This window comes from Gavia stellata, chromosome Z, assembly GCF_030936135.1.
Source record: "Gavia stellata isolate bGavSte3 chromosome Z, bGavSte3.hap2, whole genome shotgun sequence".
NCBI classification, from domain to species: domain Eukaryota; kingdom Metazoa; phylum Chordata; class Aves; order Gaviiformes; family Gaviidae; genus Gavia; species Gavia stellata.
This window is the reverse complement of record NC_082637.1, coordinates 32,645,096-32,658,328: the sequence shown is the minus strand read 5'-3', so window position 1 is coordinate 32,658,328 and position 13,233 is coordinate 32,645,096. Positions and strand designations below refer to the sequence as shown.

At 35.0% G+C, this 13,233-nt stretch overlaps 1 protein-coding gene across 1 annotated transcript in view; it reads right to left on the bottom strand.

The window, feature by feature from the left end:
- KDM4C (lysine demethylase 4C) overlaps positions 1 to 2,639 on the bottom strand; it is a 256,596-nt gene extending 253,957 nt beyond the window's left edge. The window contains exon 1 of the mRNA XM_059834281.1: positions 2,559 to 2,639. The gene's annotated coding sequence lies outside the window, so the exon portion shown is untranslated. The remainder of the gene's footprint in view (positions 1 to 2,558) is intronic.
- Positions 2,640 to 13,233: the final 10,594 nt, after the last annotated feature.

Here is a 13,233-nt window from a genome sequence, read left to right as displayed (position 1 = left end):
CCATCTTCCAAACCCCTCAGAATTTGTCATCCTCTGATCTAAGAAAGGCAAACAATACCACAAGATCATGATCTCTCTGGCACAATGCCAGCGAGGTGGTGGATTCCACAAATAACAATATTGTTTCTTAAATAATCTAAATAGTAAAAATAAAGGCTTCACCACGCTTCAGATGCAGATGTCTCAATGTAAAATTGAACGTCACCATGCGGAAAAGAAAATGTAATTGGTAAACTTTTAAACTAAAGAAAAGGACTTGCAGCATAGCAGCATTTCTCACTAATTTTGATGGCCCAAGTACACATATACATCACACTTTCGCTAAGTTCCTGGTGGTTTTCTACCTGGAATTCTGCCAGATATTCACCCTCTGTGTTAAATGCAACATCTATAATGCACTGTTTTCTGTAAAATTAATTTCGTAATAAGTAAGCATTTGGTTTTGTTCATCGCAAACAGGCTGTTATGACAAATTAATCCTGCCATCCCTTTTCTGCCGTACATTGCCCAAAACATCAGCTACTTGTGTTCATCTCCTTTCCCCGAATAATGGTAATTCTGAAGGAAACTGAATGAAGACATAAGAACAACTTCTAATTCCAAACAGAATCAAAAAGATCCTTTCTTAGCACTATCTTCAAGCGTTAAGACATGAAAAATGCTAGTTGTGCAAGTACACCATCTGCTGGCCAAAAGTTAACCAGCAAAAATATTCTAAGAGAAAACATTTTGATCAGTGGCATCCATAACTTTCTCACCAACAGTTTGGTACCAGGGTTTCTTCCTTCTTTTCCTCTAAACCCCACTGGGCTGTGCATTGTTACGTGGCTGTCACATTAACTGCTCAGTCTGTTCACACTCTTTCTTCCGTGTCTATTCCTTTCACTAACATTTCTCCTTTGTTATTTGTTTATTTTTAAATAATACCCATTTAATTATAGTCATTAAGGTTTTTTTATTCTACCTATTACTGTTTTGTTCCCCACTCCCTGCAACTTTCAGTGCTTTCTTTGTCTCCTCTTCTTACACATCTGAGTTAGGATTGCTCAATGCTGCTCTTCTCACTTCACCCTTTGCTTTTTTGGCCTCCCTTCCTCAGCCTCCAAATCTAATGAGAGTGCAATTCCATGAGAAGGAAATCTCTGACCTTCTCTTTGACCAGTTAGCACTTCAAAACCAGATATTACTGCAATCTCTTTTCTTTGGAAATGTTGCTCATGCAACAGTAACTTTAAGACACTAAAGACCAGTGAAAACACAATCAAAACAAAGTGTACATTTGTAAAAAGCTACCCCAGAAGGCATTATCTGCCAGTATTAAAGAAAAAAAAAAATCAGAGAAAGAAAAGAAAAAGAGCAAGCTTCTGCTTCTTGAAAGAAACACTGCTTTCTGTGCCTCATTTTGGTCTCCACAAAGCAACAGCCACCTTAAATGTCTCTTCTCCAAAACACCCCAAATCAGAATCTTCACTTATTTTCTGAATCATTTTTATACAGCTATTTGGATGCACAATAGAATTTGGACTTGCTGCTTTCACTAAACAATAGACCATTGGACATTTATAGCTATCTTTCAAATATAACATAACCTAGTGCAAGAATTGAATTGCCTTAAGCCACCTTGGCTGACCATATTTATCTTTGGACAGAGCCTTCAAGTAATTTGTCTCTGTGAAGAAATACAAAACATTAACAGAGCCTCAGACCATCTGCCACAGGGAAATTCTACTGGTTTTTTTTTTTTTTTTGAATGATTGGAAAAGGCAGTTACATAGAACATGAAATAACTCAAGAACTTCACAAAGGGCAGATTCTTTTGAAGAAGTTTGCCCTGTATTTTTTAAATCCTGGAATCTTTTTTTAAATGCTAACATAACCTCATTACTTAAACAATCCTTTCAAAATCTAGTTCCTATAGCTACTTACACAGCGTAACTGATATCAATGGATTTTCTGTAATTCTTTGGATAATGAGATCTGTGTTAAAAGTCCCTTTTTATCCGTGGAGATCTAAGCAAAATTCATTTCCTTAAGAGATTTCCATTTTGTCTGTTTTAATTCAGAGGTACACAGTAATTTTAAGCACATGTCCAGGAAACTGCAGGCATTCCAAGCATGTATGAAGTACAGCTATCAATTTTCCTCAGTGAAAGAGAGAGAAATAAAGTATTCCATCTTTTAATTTTAAAGTAAAAGTTATTTAAAATATCACTAATTTTCCACAGAGGTACACAGATAGCACACATACTGAAATGTTAATAAACAAATAAATAAATAAATGGGAAGGAATCTCAAAGTTCTGGAGAGTTCCAAGTGAAGAAAGGGAAGAGTCTTATGATCAGGAAGAGTAGCAATATCCTATTGTCTCAGGACAGAACTGTCTGACTCTTACAGATGTAGAGTTAATTTCAACCTTGCTTGGAGTCTTTAAAGTGAGTAACACAAAGATTTCAAAAGAAAGACAGATTCTCAGCCACAAAGCACTAATGCATCCTCTAAGTACAGTACCCTTTAAGAGAGGGCTGGAAGAGATAAACTTCATAAAAAGCTATGCATACTTCATCATAAATGCTCCCATTGATATCTGCTCCATAAATTGGTGCCACAAAAGTCAAGTTCTTCCAGTATTTACGCTCCAGATCTTCATAATCTACATATCTTGGGGTGCAGTATCTGCAGAGGAAGAGGTAGGCAAAGGTTCAGCATAGTCTTTCATTAACCAGCTTCACAATGGACTATGCTTCTGATCCTGCAAACTAAAATTTAAGAGATCACTTTACTTCAAATTCATTGAAATAGAGGAATTATTAGTTGTCCTGGATTCTTAGTTTCATGATTCACCATAGCATGTAACCTCCTACCTAACAGCCACAGTAACTGAAGTCATACACCTACCCATACAACTCTTTCTTCAATCTCCAGCAGCTAAATAGCACATCTACTGACTGTCTTCAGGCTGAGGCCCTCCCTGTTGTTTCTCTTCCATAAAAACAACACACACTGAGAAGCCACTTAATTGACAAATATTTGGTTTTTTCCTGCCTTGCTACCAGCTCTGCAGACACAGAGGTAGATCCTGTACAAGTCTGTCTCAGAACAACTCAGATGTACTAATTCTGCCAAGTAGCAGCCCTACCAGGCAAAACCAGTACCTTCTTCTCTTCCTTCCGCAGAAAAATCTTTTGAGAAAAGGCGTAATGTTTCAAACAGTCAATACCAAAAATTCTATCATGCAGTGAAAAAAAATATTTAAAGGAATTTTTCTTTTTACTCCTTTAGGGCAGCACAGGGCACCATACTTCTACATGCATAAATATACTTATGCATATACTTCTGGAAGGTTACTCAAACCTCATGTAAAATCTCGTGGGAACCCAACACAAGCACACTACCATCGAAAACATCCATCAATAGCTTTTGCCTCAGGACCTTTGTCAGGCCTCTGTTCTCCCATATTTAGGTCTTCAGAAAAGAAAACTTGCTCCCCCTTTACTGCAACTCTGAGAAGTACAGTTTCACATTAGCACTGCCAACTTACTACACTTGAACTACTGGAAAGGAAATCCAAACATACAAGAATTAAGTAGACCAGGTACATTTACATCATGCGATAACACAGAACAGAAACAAGCAAGTTAGCAAAACACATCTTAACCAAAGCATTCTCAGCAATTGAGTTGTTTCAATTATTTCTCATAATATGGCTCCAGAAATCAGATTGTATTTCTGTTTGGCACTGAGTAATATGGATACATAAACTCAGTTTCCATAACACAAGTATCATGATAACAGGATGCAGTTATGCCCATATTTCCCAGAGGTCAAGGCGGAGAAGCACCTTGGTTCAATGGTGAATTGTGAACGCCTAAACAAATAAAAGATGGAATGCATTAGACTGAGCACACACAATCCTTTTAAAGCTATGATTTAATTTAAATATTCATGGCCCATCTCTCTTTCACAAAGGAAATGGATAACATCACAATACTCAAAAGAAGAGTCTTTAACAGAGAAGTCCTCTTCAATAAGGAACAAAATTATTTATATGGGAGAATAGGGGCTCTGAGCTACTTAATAGTTAAAGAAATATAGACTGCATTAAGGGTGTCATAGGAGGTTATATGACACATTTTCTCAAGAGCAGTGATGAATATTTAGAAAAACCTACAGCTAGTAACACATAAGAAGCCCTCCAAACTGTTCTTAACTTTACCTATGAAATGAAGTTGTAAACTGATTTCAGTAAAAAAACATGAAAACTGAAAATCAGAAACACTTCAAAAACATCTTCCATTATAAAGAATATAATAAACTTAACTAACATCATGATACATATTAAAACCTTCACAGTATTTTTGCATTATCAAACTATTTTAAGAAATTAGTGTTTCTCATTTTATCATGGGTTTATCAAATGTAAACCTTAAACATATATGAACAGGTATCATAGAAAATGACATCAGATACCATACAGGTTTTATATTTTATTCTCCCCTCTAACAGTTACTGAACAAATAATTTTAAGAACTACAAAATAGGTTCACATTCCCATTTAGCAGAAGAAGAAAATTTTAAGTGTGATAACCTCAATTTTTCACAAGTAATATACGGGCAGAAATACACCAAACCTTTTTAATTGAAAAAAGGAGATCAGTTTTGCACTTTTACAAAGGCATGGATATCATTGAACATTTGCTGAGGAGCATCTAAAAGCTTTTCATGTCCTAGTTTTTCCTGATCTTGATAACAGCTTCTCTTCTTATCTCTTCATTTCTTGAATTAACCTATGAGACAAACTTTCCTTCAAACTAGGGCAGTGTTACCTTCTTTCATTATATTCAAATGTCTTTTCTCTCTACGATCCTTTGACTCACCTTCCAGAAACTACTTCCAGTCAGTTTTGAGGAAATACTGAAATAGCATTTATTCTTTTTATGTGGCCAAAAAGAATGGGGAAGAATTCTTTCTATCACTTCCCCCTTCTTGGAATGCTCACCAATTTGAAACTTATTTGTATAGTGCCTAGCGCTTCCTAGACTTTTTTGCCCTCCCTTAATATCCATCTTGCCATAAACAGAACATAGATATTCACTAGGTGCAGTTGAGTTCTCTTAGATTAATGCAAAAACTTCTGGGCAAGTTCAAAAAGATTTTGGGGTTTTTTTTCAGAATTACATGATGATAGGCCATTCCAGTATCTAGGCCAAAAAAAAGAATTAAATATTAAACATTGGTAAGTGTACTCAAAATAAAACTCAGACATAAGTCTGTATAATCATCATTATTTTCAACATAAGGATTTGTTAGAACAGAAAGAAAAACAGGTAGACATAAAGCATCATGTCTCAGGTTTTTCAGATGCTTTCTTGCTGTCATGGTACCAGATGCTTTCAACAACAGAAACACAAACAAGACTCATATCGTGGTACCCTTCCACAACTTAGGAGACCAGAAAACCTCTACTGAGTAAGTAAAAAAAACACCAGCTGCCTAGCACAATTCAAAGAAACCACAATATGTGAACAAATAAATATTTGTCTTTCTAAGCAAGACCCCCCATATACATACTTGTCACTGTTGGCCAGCTGCTTGAACTCCTTCACTGTCATTGGCTTTTTCTGAATGTTGTACTGTGTGAAGAGCCCCGACTGGCCAGTGACCATCTGCTGAATTGGAGCAGGAATCACCAAATCTTCAATATCATTATAATGTTTTCTTGGCTTCCACTCCTTCGGTGGGATAACCTTTAAATTCAGAAGGACATCAACAGTTGCAATACCAATTCAAAACACTCTGGAAAAATCGGAAAAACCAGTCAAATATGCCCACATGATCAAATGAATGCTTGCTTACAAGCTGTTTCACAATAACTAACTGACCATGTAAGTGCTCCTAGATAATGCAGAAACCAATTCAAAATGGGCATGCTATTACCTCAATTCACAAGCAGCAACTCACTAATCTACAGCAATTCAATCATGTGCAACTGCGCAAACATACCCATGTATAATAACAGAACAGACAAGTATTTTATAATCAGAAAGCATTATAATTCATAAACACTTTGTACTCCAAGATATAAAATAGTTATCCTCAATTTAAGGAAAAAAAAACAAACCCTCATACAAAAGATTGACAGTCCCCTGTCCAAATGTTATTTGGTGTAAACAGTATGAATAACTTTATTTCTTACTGAAAAATGAAAAAAATACAGCTATTTTAGAGAGCTTTAGATTTTAGAGTCTGTTTAACTTACTACCCATAAAACTGCAGGGTACAACTCTATTACAGTAAGAGTTTGCACTATTTTAGATATACCAGTATTTATAGTAACATGATTTAAACCTTATAATTCAAGATTAAAGCTATATGCAGATTAACCAATTGTAAAGTTAACACTTTTATTTCAAATACTACAGAACTGCCTGAAGTCTACAAAAACTAGTCATCAGACACTTCAGTGTTAGCAATAAAGTCATTAGGAATTTCAAAGAAGCCTGTAGTCATACCAGTGTTTCTCAACAGGCTGTGCAATTTTGAACATTCCTTTCATGGATTATTTTATCTAAAACCAGAAAACTCTCTAGATTTCAAATTGCAACAGTTTTAAAACACAGCAAGAGGCATTTTCAATATATATTTTTGTTTTGGTTTTGAACTTTTACTTGTTCAAAGGCTCAATGATATGGTCATTGATCCACTCATTATATTCATTCTTTTCCATCATGCTCAAATCGAATTTTCACAAGCATTGCCTTGGAAACTTCTGAAGTAACATACAACAAAGTAGGATGGCTTTCATAAACATGCATCTACCACATACAAATTACATTCCTTCAATAATGAATTCACATCTTAGAGGTAGCCTTTACACTAGGCTAGCTAGGCTTTTCCTCTAACAAGCATTTCAGAATCCCACACAATATTGTCCATCAGAGATTTTGCTATTACATGACGCCGAGAAAGTAAAAGATTCTAAAAAAATAATACAGATAGATCCTGACATCGTTTGCTAACTTTGGAAAACAATCACAAATGGGCAAACTGTAATGCTAATATACTCAAATAGTCCATCCCTGAAAGAAATTTAATCAAGACCATTCATGCTAGCAAGCACACACTAAAACAGAAACATCAAGCTCAAGAAAAGTTATCAGATAGTAACATACTTCCGTATGTTTTTATTTTAAATATAAACAGGTGTTTTTATCCAGTTTTTACAGAGAAGCAACTCCCTCTTTTCCTTCGCAGCTTCCACGGGACTTCAGTTGTACAGGGACTACTTAGCAAGTTTCAGTGTTGTTTGCTTTTAGAGAAAAAAAATAATCCAATCACCTTGTGACTCCTACTTTTTTCTTTCACACAAATCTTAAAATTATACGCACATCAAGAAAATATAAAATGTTGGTTTGGAAACAGAGAAGTCATGCATTCAGAATATATGCATAGGAATCAAATATGTGCACAGAGATTTCCATTTTCATGATTATTAAGCATGAACTTGTAGGTTTGGCTCAAATATATGAATACTGAAAAGCAAAATTTGCATTATCTTATTTAATTCAAGGTCAGTATGTTTTAAGCAACAAAAATATTTTTGGGACTACAGGTTCAAAATATCCCTTTCCAACTAACTGGAGCATGTTTATCATTGTTGTAATTAGAGTACTGGTTAGATAGAAAAGTGAATTCTGTGGGGGCTGATATGCTAACCATCATTTTAAAAGAAAATAAAAATAGAGTCCCTGCCCCAAAGAATCTGCATTTTCTAACAAAGGTCAGGGCAAGGACTGGAGATCTGAAAATATCGTGTCCAAAGCGACACATAGCTAGACAGTATCAGAGTTAGAAATAATGACTAGGTCTCTTGAGTTTTTACCACTGACCTGTCCCACTGAAGCCTCTTCACATTCTCTTTGGTAAAAATAACCTCTTCAAAGTCAGGCAAGTTAGGTTTATTCCATGGAAGCAACCTAGATCAAATTCATCAGCCAAGCTGTTCAGTGCTCAAATAGAAAAAAGGAAAAACCTAAGGCAAGGCTTTCTCATTTATATATCTCATATATATCTCTCAAACATCCTAAGCATTTTAATACTGTCTAGTGTTATTTAGCATGATATATATTCCGTTTTAGACAGGGAAGTCTTAGTTATATGACTCCATGAAGCCTGTACATTAGTACAACTGAGGTTATTTCAGAGTGCTATCAACACATAAATTTCTGTTAAATCCTCTTTCATATACTGGTAATCTCCTGTTCTGCATTTGATTCTGAATGGCACTGGCTACTATTTCTATGTGGCTACTTCTGCCCCAACTCTTCTGAAAATTGTTTTTCTTGTACTTGTCAACATCTATTTTCAGTATGATGTTCAAAAATTGCTTTTCTACTTGCCAATGAGACTGCAAATTAATTTAACTATTTTGCTCTATATAAATTCAGTTTGAGTCTCCAAAACACTTCTTATGCAAGTAAAGAGCAACTGATCTACCAGTGTGCCTTGTTTTTCATTTGTTCTATTGCTTTCATTCCTTGTTTTCCTTTTTAAGTACAGGATCCTCTGTAACAGTAAGACTAAAATACATTACCTATGCCTAAAGCTCATTCCTGACTTTCAAAAGCCTAATGGAAATTTTTTAGCCAATTTGCTCCAGCGGTGCCACAGTATATTATCTGCTGTGGAAATGGTTTAATGTTGTTTGTCTAGTACCTTAATCATTTGCTTCAGGCATAGTATTAGGAACTTTTTTTTTTTTTAAGATTTTTTCCCTGCACTCCCACCCCCACCTCACCCCCAATATGTGCCAGCTTTATAGTCATTTTATGCCTATTTACATACACATATTCTTCCATACAAGTAAGAGGTCTTCTCCCCTTACACCTTCACATTTAACCTAAAGTGTTGGGTACACCTACTCTGCTTATGACCTCTGTTTAGAAGTTAAATTACTGTTTCTGAGTATACATATAGCTCCTCTAGTAGTCTATTCATACTTGAGTCTGTACATCCTACACTTAATACATATTAGGTCCTCTGTAAATTCATTTTATGTTACTATCAAAACAGGAAAAAATATTTTATTCTTGTTATTTTAAATCCAATTTCTAAAACTCAGAAAATGTCCCTTAAACTTTTGCAGTATGAATTATTGACTTTGTAAGTTTTGTTTTAAAAATACTTAGCTCATTTATTTTTTATATATAAATATAATTTTTTTGAGATTTATCCAAAAAATAGTGAAAATCAGAACATAAAAAGTCTCAAGACAACTAAGTAATATGTAGCAACTAACCAACAGGCTGAGAACAGCTAGAGATGCTTTAACTGCTATTCTACTATTAAGCAGAAAAAAGGGAAAGTAGACCTACACAGTACGGTTAGAAGGGCCCTTCCTCAGTCACAGTACAACTGAAACATGACTAATGTATTAATCATCTTTAAAAGGTTTTCTTATGCTTTCTTGTAACACAGACATTATTGCAGGCATACTGTAAACCCAGGTCAGCAGACATCCCACATGCATATAAACACAGATATACAAAAATACTTTTGTGCTTTTAGGACTATCACATTTTAACAATCTGTACATGGAGAAAGGCTTCCCAAATGGTTTTGAAATGTGATAGATGGAATGGAAACTAAATCCCAGGTGTATGGCCAAAAAATGGAGACACACACATTTTCAATCACGTAAGCATAGGGATATTAACTTCAAACAAGCCAAATTATACTATGCAAAATATCACAAATCCCTGATGACAGGGCCAAATTCTGCCCTTATCAGATATGTTCAGTTTTAGTGACTTCAACAGAAACAGTATGAAACTCCAAGTGCTGTGAGACTAGTGATGTCGTCTGTAAATCAAATCTTGGAATCATTTTTAAGACCCTGCTAATTTCCAGTTTCTCTTAACTGCATGTATGTGTATAATTTGAGAGAACAGTAATTTGTAGCCAAATTTTGCCATCCCTACTACCTGATAATGAGATCTAATAATCAGCTCATTGAGAGATGATGTTAATGAGAGCCAGAAAAAAAAAATTCATTTCCTTTTTCGAAAAAAATTGTATAGTCCAGATAAAACTACAAAATAAATAGCTTACAGTTGGATAATGGCAACAACACTTTAAGATCCATCCTTAAAGAAGCAGCCCATGATCTCATCAGGAAAGAAAGTGGTTTCAATTTGTATTTAATTACATTTTTAAAAAAATAAAATGTAGCTTGAAGATTTAAAAACTAATACAGGTTAAACAGTGCTAACTAGGGATACGCATCTCAAATTTACTACCCACATCTCATACTAATCCTGAAAGCTGTCATCTCTCTGAAGTACTCTGATTGTCACAAATTACAAAAATGAGTGGGGAGTCAATTCTAAACTGAGTTATGGGATTCCAATCTACATCTTGCAGCATTATACCATGGTGAAGAAGAAAAGACCACAGCCTAACCTCTGTTCTTCTGTTGCCAAAATCACCATTTTACAGACTGATTTTTGTCTAGATTAGTGTTAATTAAATACAGTGTATTGCCTGCATCCATTCCACAGCCAACATCTGCATTATACTCTTTAAAATACTGAAACACATGGTAGATATCACTGGTGCATCCAGTATTTTAAAAAAGTCAGTTTCACATATTCATGTGCCTAACTTAAAAAAATAACTTTGGCCCATTACAACATTCCTTTACGGTGTTTCCACTTCAAAACAAAGTTTACAGCAAAAAAAGTTCACATATTAACATTAAGTGCCACTCTTTTTAGAATGACAGCATTAGTATATTTTATTGATACTATGCCATCTTTGCCTTTCACTAACAAGTGAATATTCAGATCATACACATTTCATATATGCAAGAATTAATCTCATGCTTGGTTACTGCAGAAAATTATGTCTACCCAGAATGTTCACAAAAATAATCAGGAGAGGGAAGGGCAACACTAGGAGTAAGGATGAAGATGACAGCAATATTACAGAAATTTTAGATTATACAATAAAGGCAAAACTGTTTCACATTCTTTCCTAATGTTACTGTGTCTGCTCTCTTCAGGACATCTTCAGTGGCTCTGCCTTTTTGTCTTACACTGGCTGCACATGCAGGTTTAATTGCTGGATGGCAGGAAAGGAACCAGAACCAGAATCAAGATATGGAACCAAAAGAGTATGACGACTGAAGCCATATTCATGTCTCAAAAAAATCTGAAGAATATTTCCAATAACACAAATCCATTATCTTTTTGCACTTCGTACTGGCTGAAATTTTGCAACCAAGAATGCCAAGACATGGAAGACTCTCCTTTTCCAGATATCCTAAAGCTCAAGCACACAAATGACTAGCACACTGGGCTCAAACCTTGACATATTTTAGTGCCACAATTAATCTTAAGTATACTAGCAGCCTCAGAGGAGCACTTAGAACCATGTATCAGGACGCCACAGACCAGGATTCCCAGCTGCTTCAATCCCTGACAGAAAAGAAGCAGCACAAAAAGCCCTGATGGAGAGTAACCGAAGCTCTTATTTATTACGAATGTCTCAGAAACAATAACAGAAGTTTGCATAGGCTTTTTAAGGATTATAGCATCATATTTCATGATACACCTCCTGAGAATTGTCAAAGAGGTAAACAGATATACAGTTTTTAAAGGAAAATAAGGTACTTTTTTTTTTCTCCAAATTAAGAAGCTTTTGGTTTTGAATACTATTCAATGAAAGGATTAGTTGCAGTCTAGGACAGACATAGCCATAATAAAGAGCATATCACAAATATTCTTCTTTTTAAACAAAACTAGTTCATTTTTTGGGTTTTTTCCAAATATATTACCCTCTAATCCTGGCTCATATAATAGTTTCCTCAAATAGGGAGAGAAATCAAGGAGTACAATTTATGCATACCTGTCTTTGTTTTATACACAACATACCAAAGAAAGCAAGCACATTATATATGAATAAGCAATTGAAATAGAAAAAAAAACCAGTATCATCTCAGTGGCTGGTCATAAGGCACTTTCTATTTCTTTGGCTAGATCCCCATGAAACAGGATTAGAAACTACCAACAGTTCGAATAAAGCTATTTATATATATAAATAGTATGAAAATAAGAATTTTTTTTAACGTTGAGTCCATGTACGTAATCCACAGAATGATACACAGCTAGAATCTCCTTCTCACTTACATGTTAATGGCCTAAATCTGTTGAGCAACAGATGTCATTATAATGAATTTGCTGTTAAATTTACTGTTCAAGATGAAAGGACCGCAAGAGTTCATCCCCACACAAACAAATAGGTTTCATAATATAGCTGAATATGTGAAAAATCCAGTTCACACTTTCCTCTGTTGTCTATCACATTTCTACTCCTGTTCGCAGAGAAGAGTTTGAAAATATGACCTATATGTACTCTACCCTCAGAAACCAGAAAGCAAATAAACTACAAGGTTTTCAAAGTGTGAGGGGTTCAGTTTTGCTTTGTTTTACAGGAAGCAGGGAGGAGGGACTGGGCAGGGGGAAACCAAGAATTGCAGGTTTTGTTTCTCTTATGTCAATTTTTAAATGTCTTGACTTTGCAACATTAGCTTAAAAACCCAGTGATGAAGAGAGCTATTCCCGCTGACTACTTACAGTAACTAAGCTAGGATTTCTAGACCTGCACTATGTCCTGCTGGTTTGAAAAGTGGCAAAACAGATACGATGTAAATACTTATATGATGTAACACTAAATTACATCAGACTTAAACTCTGACAATCACTCTGTTAGGGGAGTTAGGGGAGGAACACCTGCTGTAAGATCCTGCATATACCATTGTTCAAAGGGCAATGCAATGGTAGTTAGCGTACCTCCAATTCTCATTAAGAAAAAGATAATTCAATGACCATTAAAAAGAAAATTATTTCCATTCTAACAGTGTCTCACTATCTTCATGCATACACCCACTGACTGTAGTGGGATTATTTGCTCCAGTAAAGTTATAGACAATCCTAAAAGACTGAGTTCAACATCTGGTAGATCAGGACTCTCCAATTTATACTATGAACTCCCCATTTTGTTATGATTTGCCAAAAAAATAGTTTAAATGTCCTTTAAGAAAAGATCCTCTTTTACTATTATAAACATGGAAACAATTGACCGTTAGAGAGAAAAAAGTATATATTCAACAGTTTGCATGAAATATCAGAGATACCAAAAAGCTCTTTCTTAAAACTGTAACAGATCAATATCTAT